Here is an 11,083-nt window from a genome sequence, read left to right as displayed (position 1 = left end):
TCTCTCTCTCTCTCTCTCTCTCTCTCTCTCTCTCTCTCTCTCTCGTCCTCATTATTGAGCTCCTGCCATTTCAGGTACAGAGTTGGGCGCTGGAGAAACACAGAGAAGACACAGCCCCGCCCTCAAAGGGCCCCTGGGCTCCAGGAAGGCCACAGGCCTCCGTCCCAGGTCAGGGGGTCTGGATGTGGCTCAGGTTACAGCCCCTGCCCAGCGTGACTCCGTGACCCTGCCTCTGGGCGGGCTTGGGGTGCTGTGGATGCGGCCTTGCGGGGGGGGGGGGGGGCCCACCCGCGCTTAGTCAGCGGGAACCCAGCAGCGTGGCAAGGCTCGAACAAGGAGAGGCTCGCGGGTTGGTAGCTGGAAAATCAGCTGGCTGCTGATGGATTAACTCGCTCATTCCCAGAGAGAAGCTTGGAGCCTAGGCACCGGTGTTTCAAGGTGCCCCCAAGGAAAGGCTCGGAGGAGGCCCGGGAACGACGCCCTTTCCGCCGACCCCCGCGGCCCCTCGGCCACACTGCTGCTGGGCTGGGGCCGGAGACCTCTGGGAGCGGCTGGTGGTCCCATCACAGGAGGTGACCTCCAGGAGTGGCCTGGGGTCTGGGCCAGTCTAGTTGGACAGGCCAAGCTGTCGGTAGGGGTGAGGGGGCATCAAGAACATTCAGGAAGTTTCCGTCTTTGACAACGTTCTCCGCTCTCTTGTTTCCTTATAACATCTCTTCACCCTCATCTTAACCTTATAGCAAACTAATTGGCCCCCCCAAAAAATCCACTTTCAGAAAATGATTTATGCTTATTTTTTTTCCAAAAAAACTCATGTGTGTGTGTGTAAATCTTCTTTCCTTTGCCTTGTGTAACTTCCAGCAAGTTCTTTCTTCTCCCCTCCTGTTCTTCCACAAGAACAAGACAGCATCGTTCCAAGGGCCTAAATCCTCTTTTCCTAAAGCCTTGAAACCTCCATTCCAAACCCTTCTCAGATGGGAAAGGGAGAGGGCACCCCAAGGAGCTAAGCTCCTAGTTGAATCTGTAGACGTTTGTATCCTCTCCTGCCCCGGGGACCAGAGGGTCCGGAGCCAGGGAAGCCTAGGGCGGCAGCATCGCAAGACGGGGAGTGTCAGGCTGGGCCTGGGGGACCCGGGGCATGGCTGCCAAGCTGGGTCTCGGAGGATAAGCACAACTTAGCCGGCCTCTCTGCCTTCCCCACCCCTCCTAATCACCAACACTTTAAATGGGCTAAAATAAACACCGGAGGCAATGTCAAAGAAGAAAGCCAGAGAGTGAGGGGAGAAGGAGGGGAGGGGCTGCTGGCAGGGGGCTGACGGCGCCAGGCTCAGGGGTGACTGTGGTCTCTTTAAGGTTCTTTCATCAAGTGGCCTCCTTCTCTTGGCCTATGCCTGCCGCTCCCCACATCCTGGTGTGAGGACCCCAACGTGAACACTAAGGAGGCTTTCCCCAGTTTCCTGTGCTCCGGGCGTGACCCTAAGTGAGGGCCATAAAGCTCCCAGCCTGAGAGATCACAGTACTTTTAAAAAGTGTGTCATAACTTAAAGCCGGAGGACACGGGAAGGGGAGGGAGGGGACGGGTGGCAAAAGCAGAAAGGAGATGCAGGCAGATGCCAGTGGGAAGACGGCTGGTCTGGGCGCTCAAGCCTGACCGAGCGCGTGCTGATGGCCTGCGTTAGAGCATGGTTTATGAGCGGGTTGCCCAACAGAACATATTTCTGGATGGACGTTGTTAAATTAACACCCCGATCCGCCTGATTGCAGTGTCCACGCTTTCCTTCTGTAATGATTTACTGACAGAGTTTCCTTCTTGGGCGCCAGCCCTTCCTGTCCTGGTGGTCAGGCCACAGGGTGAGTGTCTGTGCAGGTGCCAGCGAGCTGGGATCTACAGACGGACAGATGAGCTGGCCTCCCCCCTCGGGGCCCAGCGGCTCCTGTGCAGGCCCCTGTCCTCTCCTACAGCCATGGTCACTGCCACTCCCATTGCTGCTGCCACCGTTGCCACTGCCATTCTGGGCCTGTGTTCTGACCTGGCCCCCTTCCAGTGCCCTGAATGGCCCTGCAGCGCGCACCTGGGGCCCCCGGCCGATGCCTCGGCACCCACCCTGCTTCCCATGTCGGCAGGCCCGGGCCAGTTGTGTTTGCACAGCTGCCCAGTGTCTCTCCACGGTGTGCACACCATGAGCCCATTAGATGTCACTTACAAAGCACCAACTCAAAGATAGACTAGACAGAATTTCAGCACAGCCAGCAAGGGTCAAACCAAGCACCTAGCCCTTCTGAGATACCACGGGTCAGACTTCCATCCAGGCTCAAGTACAAGGCAGCAGCCTGCAGAATGCTCAGGACGAGGCGGGAGAGCTGAGAGAAATCTCTGTGGGCCCCTGTGTCCAGCAATGAACGTCCAAAGGCCGGGGCAAGGCAGCAGCAGGTGGAGTGAAGAACAGAAAGACGCGAGTGGGACTGGAGGCCAGCGAGGATTCCCAGTGAGCCAACAAGCTGGCACGGAGAAAACTGCCACACCTCAGGTGGCCGGTGGCTGAGCCGTGCAGCAGGAGGAGATCCCAGAGTCTTGCCAGGACTCAGGCACTGAGTTGTGCTGGGGAGAAGTTGCGACCTCCTTCCTCAAAGGCATTTGAAAGTAGTGGTGAACTGAATGTCACTAAAGTTTCAACAAAACTCAGACCCAGCTCGACTGCAGATGAGACTGATTCAGCACCCATCATGCAGCCTGGAAGAAGAAGGGTCTGTCCTTTTCTGCAGCAAATGTTTACTACAGTCTCTACTCTGCTTTGCACACAATGCCTGGCACACAATAAAAATTGCAATACACGCAACAAAGGAAGAAAATATGACCTTCAGTCAAGAGAGAAAACAGTAACTATAATTACATCTACACTAAATCCAAATGTTGGACTTCAAAATAAGAAGGACTTAAAAAATGACTGTGATAAATATGTTAAAGGATGTAGTGGAAAAGGTGGGCAGTATGTGTGAACAGATGGAGAATTTCAGCATAGAGACAAAAACTACAAAAAAGGGCCAAATGGAAATGCTAGATATAAAAAATAGCACAAATGAAGAATTCAATCTATAGGCTTTTCAATAGATTGGATGCAGCAGACAGATTGGCAAAACTTATCCAAACCGAGAAGAATAGGAGAAAAAAGAAGCAAAGTGCACAAGATCTGTGGGACAATATCAAATGAGCTAAGACCAGGACATAGAAGTCCCAAGAGAGGGGAGATAGAATAATGCAGGATAAATATTGGAAAAGATAATAGGTGAGAATTTTCCAAATGATGGAGGATCAACCAATGGCCCAAACTTAGTGTATCATAAATCAAGATTTTTAAAAAAAACACATCTGGCAAATTCAGGGTGAAATTTCTAAGCACCAAAGATAAAGAGAAAATCTTAAAATCAGCTGGAGGGGGAAAAAAGACACTTTGTGCCTGCAAAAGTCACAGGAATCCCCCTGTCTCCACACCCCAACCTGGCTTATTTTGATCAGGCTGTGAGTATGGCGTGTGTGTGTACGTGTGTGAGAGAGAGTGTGTCTTTACGTGTGTGTAAAAGTGTGTGTATGTGAGACTGTGTGTGTATGTGAGTGTAAAAGTGTGTGTATGTGAGAGTATGTGTATGTGAGTGTAAAAGTGTGTGTATGTAAGAGTGTGTGTGTGTGGTGTGTGTGTGAATATGTGTGTGAGTGTAAAAGTGCATGTGTCAGAGTGTGTGTGTGTCTTGTGCTGGAGGAGGAAAGGCCTTACAAAGGATTTCTACTTCCTAAATTTTCATTTAGGAAAGATCAGATAGAAATGGCAAATTCCACACTTTCCAAAGAGTACGTCACATGTGCCTCCCTGTGCATGCAGACATGTACATTATATGTGTCTTATATATAAACATATAAATACATGCATTGTGTGTCTTCCAAATGCAGGCAAACACATAGGTACCTCTGATGGTCCTTTCACATGCTTTCAGGTGCACACATACATTATATGTATCTTTCCCACGTATACAAACACACATACAAGTCACTGGTGCCTTTCATAGACACACAAACACAGGTGTATAATGCGTGACTTTAATATGTATACGAACACATATGAACCTCACGTGTCTTTTGTGCTCATAAGAACGTACATGCCTATCATGTGTACCTTTATATGTGTGTATATCTATTATTTTTCAAAAGTAGATGATGCATAACCTAATCTCGTGTAACCTGATATTTTCACTTTGTTTTGTTTTCTGCTTTTGGACTGTGCACGTCTTTCCACACCAACAGACCTCCTTCTGCTGCGGCATCATTTAAAATCACTGGCTTATATTTACACCGAGCGGGTGATTAACAATGTATCTAGTTGCTCCGGATATGCCAGACATTCAGGTCACCTTCTGCACCGTTTCAATGGAACGTCCTCGGGTTTGCTGTAGTCTCTGTCTGCAGATCAGGATTAATTTCTCACTTTACCAAATGCTCGCAGCAGATTTCAGTGTCATTTTTGTGGCATGTTTTGCCCTTGACTTAGAGTCACTTACGAGCAGCTGTGTCTCCCCTCGTGTCTCTGCCGGAAGCGCCGGGCTCCTTGCCACACTGACTTCCCACGCCCGACCTGTAGCCCAGTCCCTTCTGTTTGAGGAACGTTTACTGGGCTTTGTCCCACAGGTTTGCACGTGGTCGATTCTCACATACTGTGTATTGAATAGCAAACTATTTCTACAGATGGAGCCCCAAGGGAGAACCTGGCGGCTACCTGCCTGTCATCTGTGCTAGAGGCAGCGCAGGCCCGGGGTCAAGACTCACAAGATCTACGACCTTGTAACTTAGCTCCTCAAGCCTCTGTCCCCTTACAGTGGAGGTTAGTACACGCCTAATAAGGTACAAAAGGGGTTAATTATGGTGCCTTCCCCAGGGTGCTGTGGAGACAATTCAACACAGCAGGAGTTAAATGGCCCAGCGGCCCGTGAGCCACTGACATCAGCTCTGAGGGCTGTTAGTGGTTATTGTTTCCTGAAAAAAATAAATGAAAAATTTTAAGTAAGTGCTAAGCTCTTAGTGGGTACCAAGTTGAACTGAATTAAATAATTTCTCACTTAGTATAAGAGAGACAAAAAGAGAAGAACAGAAATGTCTTACTGATACAGTTTCCTGAGCCTTCGCGGGGCCCGACCGTCCAAGGCCATTGGCCAGGTGTCCGGTGAGCGAGTCTGAGAGGCTTTCCCAGGGCCCAGGGGTGTGACGATGACACAGCTCTTGGTGACCGTACAGTGTGCTTTGTCTGAGGGGCTCGGGCTGGAACTGTGTAACTTGTGTATGTGACTCTGGTTTCCAGATGGAGAAATTGCACCGTGGGGAACCGTTCAAAAGCACTGACGCCGTATTGCAGGCCACGGGAGGGAGCGCATCGCCCGCGAGCCAGCCCCAGGTCACTCTAGAATATTGACAGGTGTCCCGCGATGTCTGCCCAAAGCCACCACCCTTCTCCTCCGGCTGCTGCTATATCTCCCTGTCTGAGTCTGTGACACTTTGAGCAAGAACGCCCTCCGCAGCGGGGCTCCCACACTCCAGAAGGACGAGAGGCACCTGGTGAGATGTTTAAAGGCATCTTCCCTGGCCCCCCAGACACTGACCCAGAGGCAACAGAGACCAAGGATCGGAATTCTCAAGCTGCCTGGGAGGTTCTGGTTTATTTGATTCTCAGACCACGCATTGAGAGAACGTTTCAGTGGGTGCTACAAAGGTTCTCCGAGTGAGAGAGGTGACACTGTGCTCCTTGATTCCGTTCTTTAATCGCTAAGCTACACCCTCTCTTTAAACCCCACTAATGACACGATGTGAGGATACATCTGAGTTTGAAAAGCCCATGTTCCAATAAAACCGCCCGTCACAGCTCTGGGAAATTAACTACTGGCTTCCGTCACCCCCTTTGTTCATCCTAGAAATTTCAGAGCTCTGCAAGATACACGATTATTTTATTTAAGACTTCAGATAATTCTTGTTGCCAAAATGTTTTGAAAATCGCAAATTGCTATATGAGCTCTCAGTGGTGTTATTGTACTAGATTTCCCGACAATAAAAATAGGGCTTTTCATTTCATCACTTATAGTAAGTACAGCTAATATTAAGTATAATAAGAAGGGACTTTATTTTCTCAGAAAGAAAAACGTTACTCAAGACCTGCTCAGGGAGGATATTGAAAAATAAAAGAACAATGGTTTTCAACATGTGTATTTACTATTAATTGCATTTTTTAGCCTTTGACACATCGCTAATTGAAAGTTCGTTTTATTTCCCATGACTTATCTTCAGCAGTTTTTATCAATTATTTCTAATCAGCGTGACAAAACTGATTATTCATTTGTTTTGAATTATTCATTTTATTTGAATGAAATGGCATTACAGTCACCTCGCTGCCTTGTGTCAAAATGTGTTATAAGAACACCACGTGCTTCAGAGGTACGCCTCACTTGCACACAAGTTTTAATACCTGTGTGGACCTGTATACACACACACAAACACGGAACAAGAGAGTGCTATTTAGTGGAATGAGTTTCACGCTGGATTTATTTCCTGTGCCTATGATCTTCTCAAGAGGTCATCTTGGGCAAATCACTAAAGCAATCTGAACCTCGGCTTTCTTCAGAAATAAAATAAGGAGTGTGTATTTTCAAAGGTGAGAGGGCTCTAGGTAAAAACAGAGATTTTCCCAAGCACTGCTCTGGGGCCCCTTTACCAGGGTACGTCTGGAGGAGAGAGTCAGTTCCCCAACCCCACCCAAGACTTCCCTGCGGTTTTGAGGTGCAAGACACTGACAGTGAGGCTGGAGTATCAGCAGCCACCTGTGAGGGCTCGTGAAGGATTAAGAGAACAGGCTCGGGGGACCAGCAGCCAAACCCCAGCAAGAGGCCTTGCTGATGCCCACACGCGCTGGCCAAGTCTGGGGCGCCCGGCGGAGCTGGGAGGTGCAGGAGCACACGTGAGATTCCATACCTGAGGGCAGGTGAGGAATAGTCAGTGTGTCCGATCACGGGACCACAGACATCTTACACTTCCCTTGACTCTGCTCGGAGAAGAAGTAGGGTGTTCATATCTTTAAGTCTTAGAGGACAAAACAGAGTTACAAGGCAATGAGTGACTTACATAGAGGTATACGTACGTTGTAGTATAGATGATGATCCCAGAATTTGTGTTCTAAATTACATTTTAAACACAGCCCTATATGCAAGAAAAAGCCAGCGCGTAGCTACTGCTACACACCTATTAGAATGGCTGGAAGTGAAAAGATGGATGAGGCCAGAGGTGGAAGAGGATGTGAGGAAGCGGGACTCTCGTACACAGCTGGTGGAATGCAAAATGGTGCCAAAGCATTGGAAACCAGCTTGTCAGTTACTTTACTAATGCCACCTTCCGACCAGCTGTCTACTCCCGGCACTTCCCCCCGAAGAATGAAGGACTTGTACACAAACATTCATAGCAGCTTTATTTGGAAGAGGCCCAAACTGTAAACAACCCTGGTACCCATCAACAGTTGGACGGGTAAGCAAACCATGGCGCGCGTGCAACGTTACCCAGTGATAAAATGTGTGCCGCTGTCTACAGCAAAGTGGAGAAATCCACAATAATTATGCCGGGTGACCGAAGCCAGACCAAAAAAGAAGACATGCTGTGTGGTGCTATTTACATAAAATTCTGGAAATGAGGGAACTTCGGGGTGTGATAGACATGTTCATTTTCTCGATTGTGCTGACAGTTTCACAGGTACATTCATAGGTCACAACGTCAAATTGCACAGGTGAAATATGTGCAGTTTATTGTATGTGAACGCTACCTCGTTACAACTTCTAGGCAAGAATAAAAAGCCCTGGACAACAATTAACTCTCCTGTAATTTTGTCAGTATGATTTAGGAACGTTTGGTCTCACGAAATACTTGTAAGATTTCCAGAGATTCCTGGGACCATTTTAACTCTTTCTCCCTGGGTTCACCATTGGATTAATTCTTGAGGCTTCTTCCCTGACTCGTCACCTTAAAATATCAGTGATGTGTGAGAGGGTGATGAGTGAAAATCCAGGCACATATTTCAATGCCCAGAGGAGCAGGGCCCACCTACCTCTTTGAAGGGACCAGGACAGATTCAGGGCCAGAGGGCAGCGCAGAAAAAATGGGAGCTAATAGAATTTAATTCTCTGTCGAGCAAGCTGTTGAGACCAGCTAGCGATATGAAATCATAATTCACAGGAACCTGTCCTGCATCACCTTCAGGGCTGCATGGACCGTCCGGCACTCAGGAGAAAGGCGAGAGGAGGTGCTGGTCACAGGAATCCAGGAGGGTCTGTGCAAGTTCACAGCACACGGCCGGGTTCAAGAGGCTGGTACGGCGAGAGCCCAGAGAACCCAGCCAACACCTCCAGGTACCCTGATCCCAGTCAAATCAGCGGACACACAGGGCAAGCAATCGGTAAAACGTAAGAGCATTAATGAGCGATCCAAGATGGTAAGGAGGTCAAACCACTTTTGCTGTAAGTCATAACCACCACGCACAGTCTCAGCAGGGGGCTTGTGTTCTTATACAATATTCTATTTTTCGGTGTCAGCATCAGAGACAACGTTGAAACAGGTAGGACAGGACCTGATCTTGTAGATCTTGTAGAACTTGTGTCTTCTGGAAAGATTGCCCAAGTGGGAGGTAGGAGACTGACATTAACTAGATGCACCATCTTAAAATGAGTCATGTATTCTTTCCAGGCCTTCGTTTCCTCGTCTTTTAAAAGGGGGTAACGAAACAAACAGTGTCTATCTCAGAAGATTTTATAGGGTAAAGGAGGATAAAAATATACTGAAAACTAGTCTGAAAAAGTTTGAGGACCACATAAATGTAAGATATAGGTAGTCAAAATCTTTACATCCGATAATAAAGAACACTTCTTTACATAGCGCAATTTGCTGCGTTGAACCTAATATCTATACGTCAATTGGAAACGTGAAATTAGTAGACATCAGTGGTTTTATTCTGGCAGGTACCTTTCAGACTCTTTCATCCAATTAAGGAATAATGAAATAGCTTAACATATACTCACTAATTTGAAATTTCCCTACTACTGTTTTGGGAGTTTATTTCTAAGCAAAGCTCTGATTTCTTTTCGGTAAGGATATTTCTTTCACTTGCCACATCAAGGGAGTGAAAATTGCCTGCAGAACAAGTGCACCTTGTGCTAAAGGGTTTGAGCACTGCGGGCACTGAATCACATGGTTTCAATCTGCGATGCCCATGACTCATCACGCAAGCCCGCCTCCTGGCGCCAGAGCCCCTCTGGCTTTGGACTCATGGGCAAAGCAAGGGACTTGGGCTCTAGTCCTGGTTCTGTCACCACCCACTTGTGTGATCCTATGAAAACTACTTCCGTTCTCTGATGCCTCACTGATAGCAGGGGGTGTAAACAGGAGACCAGTCCGCACGTTTGTGAGCCTGAGATGTGACTGGAAAGAATCATGTTAGAGTTTCTCCCCTTTAGCACGTTTGCTTCGTGTCTAAAGACATTATGCGGCCGCAGGATGTACCACCACCAGTGGATGGAAACCGCAGACTCAGATTTCTGTTGAACACGAATCATTGTGTTTGGAAAATTAAGTCTGTTTGAGCATAGACTGGGGTAGGAGATGTCTGCTCCAGAGGGCTTGGCAAGCGGCCTCTCTGAGGGGTGCCCTAACCCCTAGGCTCCAAACACACATCAGTGGCAGACAAAGCAAAATCAGAAATGTTGCCGTGAGACAGCATTTCTCAAAACCAAGAAAACACTTCCCTGGACCAGAAGCAGAAGCCACCCAGAGCCGGTCGTGCCAGGCTCTGATCGTCAGGCAGGTGACACAGACAGAAATGCTTCATCTAGCCAGCGGGACCAAGCCGGCCTGTGTGCTACGGGAAATGGCAGCCTAGTCTGAGCACTTCCCACGTTCACGGCCGACAAGCCACTGCCCCCGGTCCAGGGCTACGGAGCTGCCGCGTGATGCCCCAACCTGGTCCAGGCCACTCGCTGGTTCCGTGCCCGCATCCACCTCCAGTGCCACGTGCACTGGGAGCTGGGGGAGGGGGATGCAGGGCGGAGGGGGAGGGGGATGCGGGGCGGAGGGGGAGGCTGCCTCACAGAACTGCTCACCCTTGAAAGAGGAGTGAGCACAGAGAGGAAACAGGCAGAGCAAGCCTTCCCGCCACCCTCCCCAAGGATAAAGGCAAAGATAATTGCCTCCCCGTCTTCTAACTGGTCTTGCCTCCAGCCTTGCCCACCTCAGCCTGTTTTAAACAAATAGTCAGAGGGATGCTGGTAAAATGGGTGCATTTCTCTGTTCGAATTTTCCATGGCTCCCATTTCCTTCGGCGGAAAATCACAGCTTCTCTCGTGGACCGCGCGTGTGCCTCCGCGGCCTGGCCGTGCTCATCGCTGCTCCCGCCTCATCTCCAGCTTCCTCCTCTCCTCCCCCATTCAGAGTGAGGCCAGACTCGCACCCCCCGCCGCCCGCCACTGCGTACTGCGCTCACCTGCATACTCTGCGTTAACGGTGTGCTTCCCGGATGAGCACCTTAGCGTCCCTGGGAGCTCTGCGGCCCCGCCCACACCTGCTGAACCTGAGTCTGCATTGAGCAAGGCCCCCGGGGACCTGCAGGCACGCTGAGGTTGGAGAAGCACGAGTTCAGCGGGCAACGTAATTTACTTCTTTGTGGTGTTTGTTGCTTACGGACCTAACTCCGTGTACTAGAATGCTGGTTCCACAGGTTAGAGATTTGGGTCTGTTTTATTCACGAAAACTCTCAGAGGCAAAAACAGGGCCTGGCACAAACGTGGGGTGAGTGAGGGTTTTCCTATAAATATTTGGAAACGCATTTCTTTCCGCATTACCTGTAGGAGCCAGAGATCAGATTAGTAGTTTTAGATTTAAGTCTGGTGGAGAACAGTGTAAAGTTAAGAATTTTTTTTTTTCTTTTTTGCGGTACGCGGGCCTCTCACCGCCACGGCCCCTCCGGTTGCGGAGCACAGGCTCCGGACGCGCAGGCTCAGCGGCCACGGCTCACGGGCCCAG

Source organism: Physeter macrocephalus, chromosome 18 (assembly GCF_002837175.3).
Source record: "Physeter macrocephalus isolate SW-GA chromosome 18, ASM283717v5, whole genome shotgun sequence".
Taxonomy (NCBI): Eukaryota; Metazoa; Chordata; class Mammalia; order Artiodactyla; family Physeteridae; genus Physeter; species Physeter macrocephalus.
This window is presented reverse-complemented; position numbering follows the sequence as displayed.